The 21,202-nt window shown below is 41.7% G+C and overlaps 1 protein-coding gene and 1 long non-coding RNA gene across 3 annotated transcripts in view; one reads left to right on the top strand and one right to left on the bottom strand.

The window, feature by feature from the left end:
- The window catches only part of TMTC1 (transmembrane O-mannosyltransferase targeting cadherins 1), a 1,415,052-nt gene that overhangs the window by 1,283,501 nt on the left and 110,349 nt on the right, over positions 1-21,202 (bottom strand). The window lies entirely within an intron of this gene.
- Positions 15,642-21,202, top strand: part of LOC146854935 (uncharacterized) — a 425,965-nt gene continuing 420,404 nt past the window's right edge. For both annotated transcript variants that reach the window (XR_014981253.1, XR_014981254.1), the window contains exon 1: positions 15,642-15,790. This is a non-coding gene — a long non-coding RNA (uncharacterized LOC146854935). The remainder of the gene's footprint in view (positions 15,791-21,202) is intronic.

Consider the following 21,202-nt stretch of genomic DNA (forward strand, 5'->3'; position numbering starts at 1 on the left):
CGTTGAATCTGGTGTCTGCAATGATCCTTATTTATGGTAGTTGGGCAATTGTTCTGGAGGGAATATATACATATATGTATATATATATGTATATAATTATCAATATCTATATTCACTGAAAAAACCATAGGTTTCAGGGGTGTTATAGTTAGCTGGACTTTTCACTTGTACAAAACCATTGAAATTACCCCGTTATAGTTAGTTCAGCTAACTATAACTCGCGCGCCCGCAATGCACTGCTGATGACGTCACATATTACATCACTCATTACATGGTCAGTGACATCACTCATGACATCACTGATGACATCTCAAATGACATCACTGATGACATCACTGATGACATCATCCAGTGAATGTGTGTTTTTCTGAAAATTAAATATGTTTTGAATATGTATATCTCAAGGTCGATGGAAGAATAAATGGGTATATAAGTGTCTAAATGGATGATTTGTTTTTGAAAAATTGATTGTGTAACGGACTGATTAAGTGTATCATAGTGAATACATGGCTTAGTGAGTAATGTTTAAATATGTAAATATCTGTATCAGTCTCTCACTTTGTGTATAAGTGGCTGCATGGGTTGGTGAGTAGCTACATGGGTGTCTATATAGGTTATTAGTTGGTTTTTTGAGTATCAGTCTGAGTGTCTGCATGGTTCGGTGGGGGGTATTACGTAGTGCATAGGTGCATGAATGAGTGACTCACTGTTTGTATGTGTTGAACACAGCATGTGTGCAGGACTGTATGGGTGGATGAGTGTGTGTATGGGTGTGTTAGTGAGTGAATGACTGTCTCAATAGTGTCTTTATGAGTAACTACATATGTTTTAAACTAGTATATGTGACTATTGGTGTATATATGTGAGTATATGTGAGAGTGAGAGATTGAAAGAGTTCCTGTATGAATAAGTATGTGTTTCTATAAGTGATTGTTTAAAAGACTAAGTATGTGTAAGTTTCCGTAGAAGTAAGTGTGGTGGTGTGTGTATAACTGTATATGCAAGTAAATGTATGTTTGATTCTTTATTAGCATGAGTGACTATGTGTGTGAGTAACTCTATGGATGAGTGGCATTGTGTAACAGGATGTATAGGTGTATGAGTACATATGATGAGTGAGTACATGTATGAGTCACTGTATAGGACTGTTGGTGAATGAGTGGATGTGTATGTGGATCTTAGAATTACTGAAGAGGTTGTTGTAACTGGTATTGGTATGTCCATTGTTTTGAAAATGTTAGTCTCTATTTTTGAATGTGTGTATCAAAGGTTATATTAGGGTGAGAGGAGGTCTGCCACTCTATCACAAGGATGATGTCATCAGTGATGTCATCAGTGATGTCATTTGAGATGTCATCAGTGATGTCATGAGTGATGTCACTGACCATGTCATGAGTGATGTAATATGTGACGTCATCAGCAGTGCATTGCAGGCGCGCGAGTTATAGTTAGCTGAACTAACTATAACGGGGGAATTTCAATGGTTTTGTACAAGTGAAAAGTCCAGCTAACTATAACACCCCTGAAACCTATGGTTTTTTCAGTGAATTTCTGAGGTTTTTTAAATGCTAATTCCTAACTATAACGTGCCTAAAACCTATGGTTTTTTCTGTGAATTTCAAAGGTTTTTTAAATGCTAATTTCTAACTATGCCTACAGAGATAGGACATGTGAAGAAAGAAGAAAAAATGCACAGAAAGAAACAAAAGAAGTGCAGAAAGAAGCAACAGAAGTCCTCAAAGACGAAGAAAAGTACAGGAAGAAGGATAACGTGCAGAAAGAACAAAAAGAAGAGCAGAAAGAAGCCTTGTTGCAAAATCATCCTGTACCCTCAACTTTTTCAGACGGATACTGGTGGTAACTGAGTCTGACTAACCAGTCCTAGAGCCAGTGCTATGTTAAAAGACATTTAGAATACAGTGAAAACACCTACATACACTAGGGAACATTATGCGTTGGGGTCCCCCTGTGATTAGCATGACCTCCTCTGTAAGCCCCTAGTATATAATAGGGCATGGGGATTAAAACTACCTCTTAAAACAGGCCACAGGGCGTTTTTGCACACGTTAACTCAGGCCCCGTCCCCTCCCTTCACCACTGTGTAAACACGCCCTGTGTCCGTTTTTATTTGGGAGATTAAGTTCATTTGAATCCTGAGGGTCCCTAGGGTCCAACTAGCCCACTAGGTACCTCCAGTAAGTGCCACAGAGCTGCGTTGCAGAGAGGTGTAAAAAGTGGCACGGCCTGGACCACCTCTCTGCAATGCAGCTCAGTGGCGCTTACTGGAAGCACTTGGTGGGCTAGTTAGCCCCCAGGGGCCCTCAGTATTGAAGGGAAATTATATCCCCAATTTAAAACGTGCCATAGTGCGTGTTTGCACACGTCACCTCAGGCCCTGTCCCCTCCCTTCACCACTGTGTAAACGCGCCCTGTGGCTGTTCTAAGTTGAGAGATTAAGTCCCCTTGAATCCTAAGGGTCCCTAGGGTCAAACTAGACCACTAGGTACCTCCAGTAAGCGCCACAGAGCTGCGTTGCAGAGAGGTGTAAAAAGGGGCTTGGCCTCAGAACACCTGTCTGCAGCGCAGCTCCCTGGCGCATACTGGAGATGCCTGTTGGGGGCGCGTTTGCAGAGTGCTGCACGGAGGGGGCATGGCCTCCGGCACGATGCCAGTCTTTTATTTATTTTAATTTTTTAAGAAGGGGGGCTGTGTGGTTCCCCTTCTTATTCTAATGTATTGGCCCTGATGACCCCATCCCCCAGGGCCTGTCTCCTAATTATATTTTTTTGACCCCAATCCCCAGGGCCGGCCACTGTTTTTTATTATTTGAAAAAAATATATATTTATAGACACACCTAGGACATGCTGGACAAACCGTACGTACCTATCACCATGACGATTTGCGTGATATTCATTAAAAGGCGACTCTGCATACAATGAATCCACGTGGAATGTATTTACACCACTAGTGAAGCTCTGACATGTCTGATGCCCTACCGTGCCTAATCCCGGTAGACACCCTTGTCGTTTATTTATACAAACATGGGTAGCTATTGACGGGCACATTTAATACACATGCACACCAAGCCCTCTGTTTACATGTGCAGACCCCTACTCCCTCCCTCCTGGCTTGTCTGTTCCATTGTAATGCCCCTGATCCGTCCCTCCTGCACTTTATGGTCTGTTATGCTGCAGCTTTCTCTCCTGTCTGTCCATTATGGTCAGCTAGCTACCATTGCCTCTTGCCCCTCTGTTCTCTGTTGTCCATGTGCATGGGCCTGTCCCCTCCCTCTTGCTTTCTATGGATTTTTGTGCTGCACTCCCGTCCTGCATGCCCTGTGTGGTGTATTGTGCTGCTGCAAACCCTGATGCCTGCCCTGCAGGGTCAGTTTGGTGCACCTCTCCATATCCCTCCTGTCCTCTGTTATCCAAGTCCATGTCCCTACCCCATTTCCTTCCATGATCCAATGTACCATACTTGCGAACATTTTGAACTTGGTAAGAGGGAGATTTTGAAAAAAAACTGGGGTATTGATTTTCCCCTTTGAGTTACATTGAAAAAGAGGAGATTGTAGACAGGAGACAGATCAAATAAAGCCCATTTGAGCTTAAAAACATTGGACGTTTCCTGGCTGAATCGGGTCTGTTGGCATGTATGGTTGTACTACCATTGCCTCTTCCTTCTGCCCACAATGGTCTATTACATTGCCGCAGCCTCTCTTGCAAGTCCTGTATTGTTGGTTTGTTGCCCCTGCCCCCCTTTCCACTGCCCTCCATAGTCTGTTGTGCTTCCACGGCCCTTCCTGCCTGCTCAGTGTGGTTAAATTGTTGCCTTTGCACCCTCCTACCTGCCTTCAATTTTCAGAGTCCGTGCCCCTGGCCTCTGCCTCTCAACAGTATCCTAATGAACAACTAGATTGCTAACATTCTATATTTATTACAAAAGTGTGGAACGCCTGACATCATCTTGATGTAATCAAAACTGTAATACCTAGAGCATTTCCTTTAGAAATTACATATATGAGAGGGTCTTATTGGCATCAAAATTATGGTTAGTGCTCTAAAAGACTAAAATAAGGACATATTTTCTGAGTTTTCAAATAGCGACAAAGCACTTTTAAATTATTTGTTATCTTTATGTTTTTTTATCCAGTTGACCACTTGATTAAATGTTGCACTTAGGGGAGAGGATGTGGTGTTACTTCCAGAACTGCAGACTTTGCAACTGGGGAACCAGGTTGAAGTTTCTGCTTCAGCTCGACATTCTGTGATTCTGGTCAAATCACTTAGTCTCCCCATGTCTACAACCAAAATGAATTTGTTCTTGTGTGATGTAACCAATGCTCATGTAAAGCACTCCAATACCTGACAAGTCTGCACTATATAACACTGCAAAAACACAAAATAATAAGTGTTTTGCACACTTCTGTCATTGGGCTATATTTGGGCTACATCTGGGTGATTTTGGGCTACATTTGGGCTCTTTTGTCTCCGGTGGCCATCTTGGGAGATTTATTTGTTATGAAGTTTCCTAATTTCCTCATGTACTGCAGTCTCCTCAGTAGGAAATGCTTTCAGTTTTTTACTTTGATTCCATCATGAAGGTATTCAGATGTGTCACACATTTGCCATAAATTCAGAATGTTAGCACTCTTTTTGCTCATTAGATCACTGTAGTAAAGCTACTGCTCACCAGGGAAAACTGCTGCTGGTATTGAAAGTGCATGTTTCAGTCTGCATGTCAGAATTTTTTAATGAAATAGAAGAGGATTTGAGAAGTCACTCAAAATGTGCCCTCATTTTCTTTCTTCAGCATTAATCATAATTTCTATGGCAAAATGAACCCCCTCATTGTGTTCCTATTTAAATTAAATGTTTTAAGTGTTACCAGTTTATTCCAATCAAGATGGCTTCAGGTGTGCCATACTTTTGTCATAATGAAGACAGTAAGCGCTCTAGTTGTTTTTAAGAACATTCTGGGACATTCTGTCATTGGGCTATACTTGGGCTACATGTGGGTGATATTTGGGCTACATTTGGGCTCTTTTGTCTCTGGTGGCCATCTTGGGAGACTTATTTGTTATGAAGTTTCCTAATTTCCTCATTTACTGCAGTCTCCTCAGTAGGAAATACTTTCAGTTTTTTACTTTGATTCCATCAAGAAGGCATTCAGATGTGTCACACATTTACCATAAATTCAGAATGTTAGCACTCTTTTTGCTAATTAGATCACTGTAGTAAAGCTACTGCTCACCAGGGAAAACTGCTGCTGGTATTGAAAGTGCATGTTTCAGTCTGCATGTCAGAATGTTTTAATGAAATAGAAGAGGATTTGAGAAGTCACTCAAAATGTGCCCTAATTTTTCTTTCTGCAGCACTAATCATACTTTTTATGGAAAAATGAACCCCCTCATTTTGTTCCTTTTTAAATTAAATGTTTTAAGAGTTACCACTTTAATCCAAGCAAGATGGCTTCAGGTGTGCCATACGTTTATCATAAGTAGGACTGCTAGCGCTCTAGTAGTTCTTTGGAACACTCTGGGAAGCTGCAGTAGAACACAAAGGAATCAACTGACAGTCTCTGCCCTTGTTGGATGTACATGTTTTACTGAGAATGTCAGACTTCATTCTCACATGACTGAGAAAGATAATGTGAATTTACAGAAAATAAGCTCTCAGTTTAGCTTATAGATCACCTTCCAAACCTCTGTGGTAAAAGCATGAGAAAATACTTTTCTCTCAATCATGATATCCCAGCAGAAGGCTTTTTCACATGGTGAAATCACCTTAGAACATACCACAATTCCTAAAATGAGTATGGTACCATCAACAAATGATTTATAATGTAACTAAAGTCTTAAAACCTTCTATTAACTGCAATGCTTTTTAATGAGGTGCTATCATGTATATTGGTCCCAAGATGGCTGCCAACACTTCTTGGATGAAGTGCTGACAGCCAATCAGATCTCAGGATGAGATGTGTGGTTAGGCTCCGCCCACATATATATATGCTTTTAAATGCTGTTTTCTCAGGAAATACTGAACAGATTTACACCAGACCTGCAAAAGGCACTTCCTTGACCTTATGGCTACCTCTCTGCCAAATTTCAAGTACTTCTGTTCAGCCGTTCGGGCTGTAGCTGTGTCTAAAGGTCCTATGAAAAAATGCATGGGGAAAACGCGTTTTGGGACCCCCCTTTTTTCTCGGCCCCTGCTTGACGAATCACCCCGAGACTTTCAGGGTAGGAGCTGAACGGAGCGCCCCATTAGTTTTGAAAATTTCGCAAGGATTCGTCAACCGGCGCCAAAGTTATTCAAAATAGAATTTTGAGATTTCCTATGGAAACTAGGTTGTAACTATAACTATCTACTGGCGACCGCCAGTAGATTTTATATAGATATATATATATATATATATATATATATATATATATATATATATATATATATATATATATATATATATATATATATATATATATATATATATATAATATATATATACAAGGTAAATTAAGATTAATACATTTGTACTTCCTTATATGCACTTACCTTTCAATATTTTGTCCTAGATATTTTAGCTATGGTTTTCAGGTATACAGATATGCCCTAGTCGACATTCCAGACTACAACACATCAATGTTACCCCCAAGTACACATGAGGTCCTACAAACACTGTATACCATGGGTCACTCCAGATATCCAATTAAATTATCTATATTGTCTTTACACAGCTTGTAGATATTACACAATGTAAACTCTGTATTTAATCGGAATCAGCTTTCGTACAGTCTTCGGTAATGCCATGACCCTATTGTTTTGAACATGGCAAAATTGGACCAACCCTTACGCATGAAATAGAAAGTCATATACTGCACTGGTCAAGCAAACACTCAGATGGTTTATTTCTATTCCACCCCTATCATATAACACAGCCAGGAAACCAAAGTGGGCACTGCGGGTAGGAAACACTTTCTGTTGGCATTCAACTCATAATGTCTCCTTCAACATACACAACATCATTTCAGAGTGCCAGTTTAGTATCAGTATCATAAATCTTTATTTCGGCCTGTAAGGCCATAAAAGCACAATTAAAATAAATAAAATACATTGCATACAACTTGCAGATATTGTCCCTGGGGCTATGTAGGACCGGGTGATACTTTGATAAAAATATAGATTTCCAGTCTGAGTTATTAGGTTGGCGAGATCAGCTCCTCTTCTCGCCCGCCTTGAGATGGTTGTACAGTATACACACAACATATGGCCTTTACATTTACTGCAAAATAGAGATCGATAAAGTGTATGTGCTTAAACAAAGGGGTTAATTTAGGAAAGGATCATCTTCACTTGGATATGGTTTAATGAAAGGGTACAAAAAAAATGTCTTGAACAGCAAGCTGTCAATTTATGATGTTTAAAAAAGCAATTTCATTAAAATACATTAGCAATGTCAGGATAAAAATTTAAACATTAAAAACTAAAAAAGAATCCATGTAATTCAGAGGAGCCGCCGACTTGGCCTACAGTTCCTGAGAGAGAAAAAGTGCACATGCAAACCTTCAGCTACAATAGGATTGATGCTTAGAATTGGGGCCATACATACCAAAGTGCCTGGACAGGGCACAAGTAATACAGAGGCTGATGCATTTACAGGAAAAAGAAATACCAAGTTATTTACATTTAACAAGTTTAAAATGAGACAATTTAAGAGAGGCAACAATTTGTGGAAGACTTGTAAATTAAAGTAGTTCTAAACATAGGGGTCGACAATTGGTTTCATTTGTTTTAAAACAGAGAGAGCAGAGCCCAGTTAACATGATAAGTAGTAATAGACTGGACAGGCCTATGAGCTCTTCTTTAAAATAGCTCTGCGAGTACACCACATGGAGAATAAAAAGCACAAAATAGAATACACAATGTGCATGTAAGTATTATATTTAAATAGCCTAAACAATTTGCGACAATGCCTGGACCCCAAGTTCCTACATATCTGTAGCAGCCAATGAGTCCTTGCCCTCCTATGACCTTGGCAGAAAAATAACACATGTATTTCAGTCTCGTTGGCGATTTTGCACACTGGGCAGACCGGACTAGGGGCGCCTACCCGCTTATTAGTAAATGTCCGAAGTGGGAGCACCCCATGTCTGAATTGGAGGAATAGCTTCTTCGCAAGGAGCGGCTGAATATCGTATAGAACCGGTTCTAGACTATTGGGCTTTTACTTCCAAAACCTAAGGGTTAAGCAACCAGGCGTGGGCCCCCTCCATAGCTATGTCAGTTTGTATTCTCTATAGCACTCTATAAGTACCTTTCTAGGGGTCACGAGGCAGGCTTCTTCTGCAGTATTCCACAGGTTGCCCCTCCCCATAGCCTCACAGGTTTTCCTAATATATGCCAACCATGGGAGTTTTCCCACACCTTGGAGGCCCATAACTTCTCTCAGCTTGTCCCTATATGGGAGCAGTTCGGGAGTGCTCCACGGGCGTCACCAAAATAAGAGAGGTCTGAGAGCTACTTCATCTGCAATAGGTCGGATCCCGAGGTCCATTCTAAGAGGTGTTAGTGGGGAACTAGAGGGAAGGCCCAGGAGTTGCGTGGCAAAGGAATTCTCTGTGCGTGATAGAGAGCCTGATGAACAGTGACCCCAAATTTCGGCTCAATACAGCGCGGCACCCCTAGTCTGTACCTTATAGAGTTCTACTACAGGGCCAACCAATTTATGAGAGCAGCTATTATATGCCTCAGAGATACCCCATGCTGTCTGGGCCAACTTCAGACTTCCTTTCTTTGTTTGTGCCCCCCAGTCCATTTTCTCAGTGAGCGTAATACCCAGGTACTCAAAGATAGACACCCTCTCTAGTGCCCTTCCTTATAAACGGGCACTTGGGCGTGTGCTGTTATTCGCATTAAATACCATATACTTTGTTTTTTGGAGATTGATCTCCAAACCCTTCTTTCTACAGAAGACACTAAAAATATCAAGTGCCCTCTTAATTCCCATAGAGGATTTCGAGAACAAGAGGGTGTCGTCTGCGAACATCATGGCTGGTATTTTGCGGTTCGCTAGTCTGGGGGCATTGATATCCTTAAGGGCAGTCAGTGACTCAATTAGGCCATCAATAAAAAGGGAGAAAAGGGTTGGAGCCAAGACGCAGCCTTGGCGTGCAGCCCTCTCTACTGGGAAAGGGGCTGAAAGTTCTGCATTTTTGCCATACCTAATTTGTGCAAATTTACCTTGATGTAGGCGTTTCAACTGGTGGCAAAGGTACTCCCATATCCATTAATATTACCCAGAAATTATCCCTCGGGACCAGATCGAATGCGGGTTTGAGGTCCACAAATATTAGATAGAGGCTGCCACCCTCTATGGTCACAGTTTTCCAGAATAAAAGTTGCCAGTTTAGTACTAAAACAACTATGGAACAACTTCAGTTGGGAAGAGGGAAGTGTTTGTTTGATACACAAATGCAGCCTAGTTGTAATCAGCCCACAGCACTTCAGGGACAGTTGCAACTTAATCTGCATACTTGGCCTCCCATTGGCAACCCATGACTCCCTTCATCTGGGTTCAGAGTTACTTGAAATTTTAACACATCTTCCCGTTCTTTGAGAAGGTGATACGTGGCTGTTGCTGAAGTCATAGGATCTAAAGCACACAGCCTCGGCCCAACTACCTCAGTTTCTCACTTTCCAGCACGTACCTCTGGAGTCTCTGCCTCCTTTATTATGTTGGAGGATTAAAGTAGTGTGGTCTCCAGGGTTCTGGAGCCATGATGGCTACAGAGGCCCCGTGTGCTGATGGCGTGTCCGGTAATGTCGAGGTGGTGACCACTGACCCAAAGAATCACAAATACATCCTAAAAATATTATTGCTGTTAAGGGGCCATGCCCTAGTTACAGTCACGCCTGAAGATACACAACTAAGGGGTTATTGAGCAAAAGAGTTAGGGGCATATCTACTAGGACGGCGATAAATAGACGCAAAGCGCGCTTAGCGCTTTTCTATTTATCGCCGTCTATCGCATGATTATATCGCCCTGTTAGCATGTTATTTACCACGCGTTTCCTCAGGGCGATATAATTACCAGCGATAAAGGGGAGATCGCCGCTTTGCAGGGAACATCGCTGGTTTTCCAGCGATGTTCCCTGCAAAACGGCGATAACCCTGCTGATACGACCCACAGGGTCGTATCAGCACAATCCACCCCCATAATAGGTATACCTAAGTCTGCATGTTAGCAGACGTTAGTTTCCGGCGAAAACAGTGGTTTTGGCAGCCTTGTAAATATTGCGATGTGCACATCAGCAATATTTACAAGGGTGTCCTGCCCACTGATGCCCACTTTGCATCTCATTAGAGATGCAAAGGGAGGCGTTGGGTAAAAGGGTGCTAACATGCGCTAATGCATGTTAGCACCCTCTTATTAATAGGGCGATAGTTTTATCTACGCTTTTTTGGCTTTAAAAGCCAAAAAAGCGGAGATAAAGCCCTTGTAAATATGCCCCTAAGTCACCTCACAGCCTTTGATAGGACTTCCTGTGGTCAAGGGTGTACCCTAACTAAAACATCCGCATGTACCCTGCCTCAGAGGACGGTGACGCTGAGCCCACAGAAAGGAGGCAGCTCGGTGCTCTGACACTGTTACTGAAAGAGAATCAGGCAGCAGCGAACAAGACAAAAGGAGGACTGTGTCCCAGGGGAGAGCTCTGGTTGCACCAGTCCTGCAGAGCCAAAATATAAAACAGCCTGATCACCTGGGGGGCGGGGGGGGGGCTCAGAGGAGCACGTTTAATCAACACAAGTAGCGTGTGTAGCGTGCTGGCATCACACGAATCCAAAGCCAGGAAGAGTTACCAAAACGGAGATTTATTCCATAAGTAAAAAACATAAAGAGCTCACGGCACAGGAACACCGCCGTAACTCAGCCAAGTGAAATACATCTGACGAGCACGTAGAACCATAGAACACACACAGTGGAAAGCATGACATACGATAATTCTAACACGATAATTCTAACCTACAGGGTTCTGCACTTAAAGGTACAGATACAGCATACTACATACCCCCCCCCCCATTATAGCGAAACAAAAACTACTAGCAGAAAAACAACAACATAGTTAATATAAAACATAATCTTTCAATTTTACAGGTGGCCTACAAACACGATGATGACGTGCATTCAGATCAGGTGCCGGAGAAGCAGCATCTGAAACAGGTGAAAAATCTACATACGAACTAGAATCTACATACGAACTTGGAGTAGAAAGAACATTTCCAAAATCAGGACCAAAAGAGAAATCAGAGACATCATCAACATTCCTGTTAGTATACACTCTGTTGAAGATATTAACTTGAGGTTCAGAGATTTTGACCACACTATTCTTACTCCACCACCCTCCATTTCCTAAGAACAGTGACGGTTTGCTAACTTTAATGACTCTAACAGGTAAAGAAAATTTGGACTGTCCCTTGCAAACTCTAAACGGTTTTTTAATTAAAACCCAATCACCAGGTTTAAAATCAACTAAAAACCTTGAAGCTTTATCATGACACTGTTTTTGTACAAGTTGTTTCCTAGACACAGTTTCTCTAGTTATGTGACGATCAATTGGCATGTTCCTTCTTTTCTCCAAATCAGAACCAGCAGCCAAATTGTTAAACCAATTAGGCATCAAGTTTGACTTAGCTTCTCTACCTCTGAGAGCTTTAAACGGGGTGACATTGGTAGTAGAATGGGGTGTGTTGAGGTATGCCCAAACTTTGTTTTGTATGAAAACGCCTACATCAACATTAGAAGCCAAAGCAGTTTGTACACCTTCTTTTATGAAACGGTTAGCCCTCTCTACAAGGCCATTTGAAGCCGGGCAATACAAAGCAACTTTGAGATGTTGTATATCATTGCTATGTAAAAATTCAGCAACCTGATTTGAAAGAAAATGTTGTCCATTGTCAGTAACTACATAATTTGGATTGCCTTCAATCTTAAAAATATTTTTCAAAAACAAAACAACCGAATTTGAATTTTGGGCATCCACAAAGGAATAATAAATCCATTTAGAGTGATAATCAATTGCAACAATACAGTACTTTTTCTCTGCAGGAAGTAAAGAAAAAGGACCTGAAAAATCAATGGCAATTTTATCCCAAGGGAGGTTTGGAAATGGGACTGGGTATAAAGGCTTACTATGCAACTTCCAATGTTTGTCCGAAACAACACAAACCGGACAGTTCTCAATGAATGTTCTTACTTGTGTGTCTAAACTAGGCCACCAATAAATACTCCTTAGTTTCTTACATGTCGCTGAAATGCCCAAATGGCCCTCGTGTGCGAAATTAATAAGTTTATCACGTAAATCCGTTGGAGGAATGAAAAGCCCATTCCTAAGACAAACTCCATTATCAAATGAAAGTTCTTCACTGACTTGTGCATAAGACCTAAGCTCATTGTCTAATTTCTTAAGATTTGGCCAACTAGTTTTAATGAAAATTTCAACCTTCTCCAAAGATTTATCCTTAGACATAGCAGATGTCCATTCATCCTGTGAGATCTTGTTGGAGCAAGTAGCAACAGCATCAACTAAACCAACTACACAATCTTTTGAGCAATTGTTCTCGCCTTCGCTTGCATCAGGAAGAGGAATGCGAGATAAACAATCTGCCCGTACATTTTTCCCACCTTGAATGTATTTGACAATGAGGTTATACTCTTGAAGTTTGGAAAGTAATCTAACCAATCTGGCAGACGACTTGCCTAAGCCATTACCAGATAACAAAGAAACCAATGGTTTATGGTCTGTAAAAATTTCACACGATATACCCCAAATATATGTTTTAAACTTTTCAGTGGCCCATACTATAGCTAGTGCTTCCCGTTCAATAGTGCTATAGTTTGTTTCAGTAGGTGTTAAAGCTCGGGATGCAAAAGCAATAGTACTCTCCTTGCCATCCACCCACTGGCCAAACACCGCCCCAAGACCTTTTTGACTAGCATCTACACACATGAAAGGTTTGGCATTTGGTACAAAAGGGTGTAGTGCAGGTGCATTAATGACTAACAGTTTGACTTGATTAAAACACTCTTGGAGTGTGTCTTCCCATGTGAATTTTGAACCTTTCTTGAGTAAGGCCCTCAATGGCTGGACAATTTGTGCGTAACCAGGAACGAACCTAGCGTAATATTCACAAAGGCCAAGAAAAGAACGCAACGCGTCTTTGTCTGTTGGAGGAGGGGCATTCCTTATAGCTTCAGCATTACAAAATTTGGGTCTGATGCCTTCGTTGGAAATGAGGTGACCCAAATATTCAACCTCGTGGACTAGTAACTTGCATTTACTGGCCTTGACAGTCATACCTGTGTTTTGCAATATAGTGAAAACTTTATTAAGGATAGCTGTGTGTTCCTCTTCAGACTCTGTGTGGACCAAAATATCGTCTTGGAATGCCTGGACTTGTTGCAAATCACCAAATAGGCTGTCCATGAGCTTTTGGAACACACTTGCAGCCGATGCTAAACCAAACGGTAATCTCAGATATTTAAAAGCACCGAATGGTGTTACAAACGTAGTAAGTGGTTGAGAAGTGGACGATAAATGAATCTGATGGTAAGCTGAATGTAGATCTATCGTAGAAAAGAATTTAGACTTACCAATGTTTGCTAGCATTTCATGAATGTGTGGTAACGGGTGACAGTCTACAAGAATGTTCTGGTTGAGGGATCTAAGGTCAACACACAACCTGAGGTCGCCAGTTTTCTTCTTCCGTAAAACTACTGGAGAAACCCATTCGGAGGCATCTATTGGGGCAATGATACCTTCCATTTGTAGGTTAGATAAAAGCGTTTTTAAATCCTCTCTGACACTAATAGGAATTGGCCTTACTTTGTGTACAACCGGGATAGCATGTTTCTTCAAAATTATAGAATGTTCAAACCCCTTAACAGTACCCACACAATTTTTGAACACATTAGGAAATAGTTGTGCAAACCTGTCAATGATGGAAATCTGATTGGTAATAGACAAAACATCAGATGGTAGATCTCCTAAAACAATAGGGGGGTCTTGACCCGGACGTAAAATGATACCTAACAAAGCGAGATCCTTCCACCCAACAATGTCTCTGCCCTTGATTGCTACGTAAATTTTGGTCTTAATTGATCTGCCTAAACAAGACAGCGTATCCCAGAAATAACCAATCAAATCAATATCTTGTTCTCCAAATGCTTTTGGATTTATGTCAGGAGGAAGCAGAGGGAAATTGTTGGGCCATAATCTATAAAATGTAACATCAGCTAAAATGGTGACTGGTGCACCTGAATCTGCCATAGCCAAAACAATTTTGTTATCAATGCATATATCTGTAAATGGCCCTTTAATGGGTTTGTCAGAATTCTCAGGAATGTCAATGGTAACCACTATATTAGAGAACTGGGAAGTGCAATCTTGAATTTCAGGAGAGTCAAGAGTGACATTTGAGATTCTAATTCTATTGGGGTGAGTGTTAGTATTAGGTGAGGTATAATTTGACCTTTTGTTGCAAACACTTTGCAGGTGTCCAAATTTTTGACATTTACCACATTTTTTCCCTAACGCCGGACATGAAGGGTTATTACCAATGTGATTCTTTGATCCGCAACGGAAACAAATTAATTGCGTTCTAGGGTTTTGGTTTCTCATGAATCTTCTATCAGTGTATTGCCTTGGATTAATGGCACAAACAGTATTCTCATCAGAAATAAAATTCGTGGTTTGTGGTAAAACTTGTTGAGGAACACCTTGTGTAAGCGACTGCATGGGTTGAACACTAGATAAAACTTTGGACGTAACAATTGACCTCTCAATGCTTTTCGCAATATCAATTGTCTCGCTCAAAGTGGGATTACAAGAAGTGAGCAAGCGTTCCTGTATTTTCTTGGAAAAACAATGAAACACAAATTGATCTCTTATGTGTGTATCAACATTTGCACCAAAATCGCATTTCTCGGCCAATACTCTTAAATTCGCAATATAATCTTCTACTGAGTCATCTGAAGCCTGTTTACACATCGCAAAATTGAATCTCTCTAGAAGAACACTTGTTGAGTCAGGGTATTGTTTCCCCATACGTAGTTTTGCTTCAACAAAAACATTCCAAATGGTGTCTTCGGACGTAGGAGCCGGATAATGAGGAAGGTTCTCGAAGACTCTGCGTCCAGCAGCACCTAAATGGTTGAGGAGTAGTGCTAATTTCCTGGTAGGGGCATAAGCATCCGCACCTATGGCAGTAAGGTAATTCTCAAAGTCCTTTAACCATTCAGTCCATTTTAACTCAGGTTTGCCTGGTTTTAGAAGAAAAGGAGTAGGCTGAATGACTCCTTGAGCAGTTGCCATTTTAAAATATTGAGATAAAATAATGCACTTGAGAGCAAAAATCAACCAGGTCTCCTAATAATAAAAAAAAAAAAAAATAAAAAAAAAAATGTGTAAGTTTTTGAAAATGAAGCTCAAAAAGTAAGTTTCGCCGAGATTTGGGCATAGAACAAGAAAAAACACATTAAAAACACCAAAACGAGTGTTGTGCTGAACTGATCGAAGAAAAACTTCGAAACTTAACCAAAATGGCCGCCGGCGTATGACGTCATCACGCTCCCATGAGGCTTTGCGGACTCTTCTTGAGGTAAACAGACTTGACACAGCAGAAGGACGGATCGGAATGTAGAACACCTCCGCGTATGAAATTCTGAAGAGGCTGAACACTCCAACACACCAAGAGAGCTCGAGGCGAACGGCGCGAGCATCCAGTGACACGCAGGTTAGAAAGAATTCAAATGTAACTGACGAAATGACAAAGTCTCGAAAGCGCTTTTTATGCCAAAATAAAGTCAGGTAGCGCTAGCGCTTAACCCACCTCAATGATTCTGTACTGTTCCGGTGGGCAGCGAGTAAGAATGGGGACAGCCGTGAGCCCTTTTCAGTTGGTCAGAGTGCCAACCGACGAAACTGCAATTTTGAAATAATTGACCCCACTCCTGGTACCAAGAAATGTAGCGTGCTGGCATCACACGAATCCAAAGCCAGGAAGAGTTACCAAAACGGAGATTTATTCCATAAGTAAAAAACATAAAGAGCTCACGGCACAGGAACACCGCCGTAACTCAGCCAAGTGAAATACATCTGACGAGCACGTAGAACCATAGAACACACACAGTGGAAAGCATGACATACGATAATTTTAACACGATAATTCTAACCTACAGGGTTCTGCACTTAAAGGTACAGATACAGCATACTACAGCGTGACTGGGGGAAACTGCTCATCTTTCTTCCTCTACTTGTAGGCAGCCACGATTTGGCAGCTGGAACAGCTTCTGGCCCCAGGCAGAACAAGAACTTCCGAGCAAATTCTCATACTTAAAAAAAAACTTAAAGCTGCAGCTACCTTAAGGTTTGTGTGCCGGATAGGGAAACGTCTTCAAAAATTAATTTCCTGAATTTGGAATGCTTTCTTTGAGGCCTTAAGGGCGTGTGAGCATGGTTTTCAGAAAGGAATAACATTGTACTATTTAATAAACTTAAGGAATGCGAAATAGAATCAAATGGCACAAGGAAACACATGCTTTCATTTTTGTGCGTGGGCAGCTAGGTGTTTGGGTTTTCAAGACAGATAGGTCAAAGGTTGAAAGGTTTGCCTGTAAACAAAGGATATGCTTAGACAGCTGCACTTCTGTCAAAAAAGTCCTAAAGAGGAAAGCTTTTAGAAAAAATGTTTAAGAATTTGCAGTGTACCACTCTTTGAGACAAAGTTTTAGAGGTGCCATAAATTAAAAATAAAATTAACTTTTTTAATTACAACCATTCTTTATTATTAAGTTTTTGTGCAACTACAAAACCGTTCATTTTATGGAAATTGGTATTGTAGTCCGGGAGCTCAGATCACAAAATCCTTGTAAACTATGATGTGCTATAAAAGAGCCAGTGATTATGTGCCTACATAAAGAACCATGAGCCAAGCAAGAATCATTTATCCAGCACAAAGGGAAGGGGGTACAGGATTAATGTATGTGTTCATGGCAGGTTTTAAGAAGAAATGTCTACTGGTTACTACTTGGCCCAGCAAATTGTAAATTACGCCAGCGTAATTTTACATAATTTCCGGCCTTTCTGTCACATGAAATGGCTGAGATTGTAGCCTTATGCCACACTGCACAATTGACACTTTGTTTGTTAAAACTCCTATTGCTGAAGCACGGGAAGATCATGAACGAACTATGGCCCGGATTCCGAGGCCGGACGGACCGGAGTCCATCCGACATCGGTTTGGAACTGGAACCGAACGACCTCCTGTCGATGGTTCCATTCCAGGAAGTACGATGCGACCCAACCCTGTTAGGACGCAATCATTTACTTTACAATGGGAGCATGCATTCCGTTCTCATTGTAAAGAGCAGGGGTGCAGTTCATCCCTGCACCCTGTGGCAGGCACCTCAAGGTGTCTGTCATGCTTAGGATAAAACAATGTGAAGCACAATGAGCAGAAATGATATTCGACACAAAGGCACAAATTGAACTAACTCATTAAGACAAAGACTTGCCAAAAGAAGATGAAGAAAGATAGATATACAATTGGCTGTACGCCTCAGTCAAGCAAAAAGATTAGAAAATATATTGTCAAATATACACATCTCAAAGAACGATGTCAGCTGTTTATAAACATACATTATGATGAAGTGAGGTGCAAGGAATATCAGAAAGAAGAAAAATAACCATAAAAAATGTAAGTTTAAATCACAGACTTAGAATGCCTGTGTAGGATGGACCTGCATGATGCTTTATAGAGGTCATAAGAGTTAAAAATAGTTCTTTCCGAAAATATTCATTATTCAGATTAAGAGCGAATTAATATGAGCACGGCGATAAGGCTACTGAGCGTACGACTAAACTAGAGAGAAGCAATACCTTTATTTAGAATATAGGATGGAAAATGCACGAGTGACAGGTGAGGGAATCAGAAACATGCCTCTGGAAGTCAAATCGATGGATAGATTGAAAGCACCCATTAGAGAAAGGAACAATGGGAAGGCAACAGATAGGATAGAATCCACTTGATTGGATGGGATCCTCTAGAAAGTTTAAAACTTTGCTAGCGGAGAGTAGCCCTCTCACTAAAAGAGACAACTTTTGCAGAATTCAAAAAGGAAACACAATACAGAAAGAATTCAATAGGTCTCTGATTGCTGCAACACCGAAAACCAGAAAAGATCATTTAATGCATGACATGGACAGACCCACATCCATACTGAGCACAAGCTTTAGGATTCTGGCCAAAGTGCTGCCTGACTTAACTAGGCAATGCATTCAATCATACACAATAACAAGGGTATTGTTATCGACAGAATATCATAGAATATGAGAGGATGTAGCCTTACGGCTCGAGCAGTCGACTTTGAACCAGGGGAACCGGGTTCGAGTCTCGGCAACAACGCTCAAAAGCCTGTGATTCTGGGCAAATCACTTATTCTCCCCATGCCTAACAAAAATGAATGTGTCCTTCTGTAACGAAACTGGTGCTCATGTAAAGCGCTCTGATACCCAATTTCTCTGATCTAGTTCGCGCTATATAAAACCTTATAAGAAAAAAGAAGAAGATCACGAGGACCATCCACCAGTGCTATAAGACAAAGATTAGGGGGACCACCTACCTCCAATCATTACAGGCACTGTTTACAGACCTGCACTTTAGTGTGATAGCCTGATGTATTTTGGTAGTTGCATTCTTGCTTTGCATCCACAGAAGTAATTAGATTAACACACACAGAATCAATGATTTGTAGGTGTAGGTCAGGATTTAAGACAGTGCCCATAATGAATCGGTATGAAATGGTCTCTCTAATAGAGACCTTCAACCCTAGATGCTAAACCCAAATTACGGAAATCCATTATATAAAGTGCATCGAGCTATCTGTTGTAACTTGTAAACTATGTAGGAATTCGTATTAATTTTGTATTGGAACCACGCAGACATATTAATCTGTGATAGCTTTATGTTAGGCTCAACTCAGATTCGAAACGTAAAGGAAAAGAGAGCTGGCCTGGCCATGTAGTGCTCCAGGCAAACCCCAGGAGGCTGGGGGGCACCTAGGCTGTTTTTTAAAGGGCCCAGGCTGCACCCACTGGGTCCGCTCTCATAACCTTCCCTCAGGGAGTTTGTAGTATAATGTGCAGAGAATTGTACTACAATTAAATGCATCCACCATCAATGACCAAACAGCTTAGGGCCTCATTACGAGTTTGGAGGTGCTGGAGCAGGACCGCCCTGCTCCCGCACCGCCAAACCCGTGGTTGAACCGCCCGCCAGATTTGGGAGTTTTCTGCTGTCTGGCAGGCAGTTCTTTGGCATGGAGGCACCGCAATGGGAATGTCAAAATCTGCTGCAGTCCATGCCGTGCAGGTACTCTGGTGGGATTGCACACAGGTGCCCCCTATGCATGCACCTCATCGCCCTGAGACAACAGGGGGCCCTGTTGGGCCCCCTTTGTTTCCTAACCGCCACAGTTTTCATGGTGGGCTCAACATCATGAAAACCATAGCGGAGAGGAAACTTGCAATATGCTTTGCGGGACAGTGACAGTCCCGCCAAGCATATTGCGGCCTCAAGACCGCCGCAACACTGCCAAGGATCTCTGATCCCTGGCAGTAGCAGTAGTCCCAGGGTGGCACAGCCACCCTGGTTGTAATAGGGTGGTCGGAAGACCACCACCACTGCTCCCCCGCGAGTTGGATCGCCAGACTCATAATGTGGCCCTTAGCATCTTAAAGCATCTTTTACAGAGAGCTGTATGGTGAGTGAGACAGAGGTTTGAAGATGGGCTCAGCTTGACTCCCTTCCATTGCAGTGGCGGCTGGCAGGGAGTGGGGTGGCGGGGTGGGTGGGGGAAGGGAGATAAAAAAAAACACTTACCTTTTGCCGGCCGCCGTCTCTCTTCCACTTTGGTCCTTCCTACGCTGCCTTCTCAGCTTCAGCGGGAGCGGGAAACACACACACAGAATCCCTCCCCTAAGCAAATCACAACGCTCCAATTCAGTAATGTGATTGGTCTGAGCGCCATTGTTCGGCGCTCATACGGGGAATGTTAGCCTGGGCATAATCCTCACCAGGCTGTGTAATGGTGCCTGGTGGGGAACATGCAAAGTGTGCATGACTGTTTGGCCAATTAGTTATGAGCACTTAGGGAGTGCAAACTACTCCTCCCCCTGTGAACCCAGCCCCGCCCCAAACTAGCCCGTAGTGAAACATAAAATGTAATAACGGGGTTGATATCATTTTATTTTTTACTTTATCCTGCTCAAAGAGCGGTAGGCCGACACTCCTCTGCCTAGCGGAGTAGCCGCCCCTGTTCCATGGTTTGCAAAAACAAAGGGCCTCTATTAAGATTGCTTTTAAGAATAAACAAAAGGAAGAAAAATAATTAAGAGAAGAAAGGATACATGGATACAACGGAGGTAGGATTAGAAATGAGAAGTAGATGTGAGGAAAGAGGAAGAAGAGGGAAAAGGGAAGGTAGCAAGAACTGAGGGAAGGAAGGAAAGAGAAGCAAGGATAAGACAGATAAGAGAAGAAACAGTGTAGGAAAGTAGGGAAAAGAGAGGGAAGCAAGGAAAGAGGATGAAAAGAGAGGCTAGGGTGAGGAAAAGGGAGAAGAAAGTAGTAAGAACTTGGAAGAAAATGAGAGAACATTAGAAAGAAGGATGGAGCAGAAGAAAGGAGAAAAGAGAGCAGGTAATACAGATGTAAGATTAAAAAAGGAGGAGAGGGAACTAGAATAAATCTGGGAAAGTATAAGACAGAAGGAGTGAGAGGGAAAAGAGATGTAGAAAACGCAGACAACAATGAAAAAATGGTTGTAAAATGCAAAATGTCACAATGTTCTATAAGAAAAAAAATGCTAATACGAGAGAACCAGTGATTGAGCTCGATTACATAACACTCCAGCTTCTCCGACTGAAATTGTATTGTAAAATGTGCAAACCTCTGCACGTCAGAAATCTCACACAGATGACTGAGGGACTAAGTTATGTAGCAATTCAAGTAAACTAAGGACCGGAACACATAGTGAGAAACATTTAAAAATGTGTGAAAAAAGAGATGGATTGAAATACTCAAATGGGAAAAATAAACCTGTTCAACAGATGCATGAAATGATGAAAAACATGAGGACAATATAAT

This window comes from Triturus cristatus, chromosome 4_1 (genome assembly GCF_964204655.1).
Source record: "Triturus cristatus chromosome 4_1, aTriCri1.1, whole genome shotgun sequence".
Classification (NCBI taxonomy): domain Eukaryota; kingdom Metazoa; phylum Chordata; class Amphibia; order Caudata; family Salamandridae; genus Triturus; species Triturus cristatus.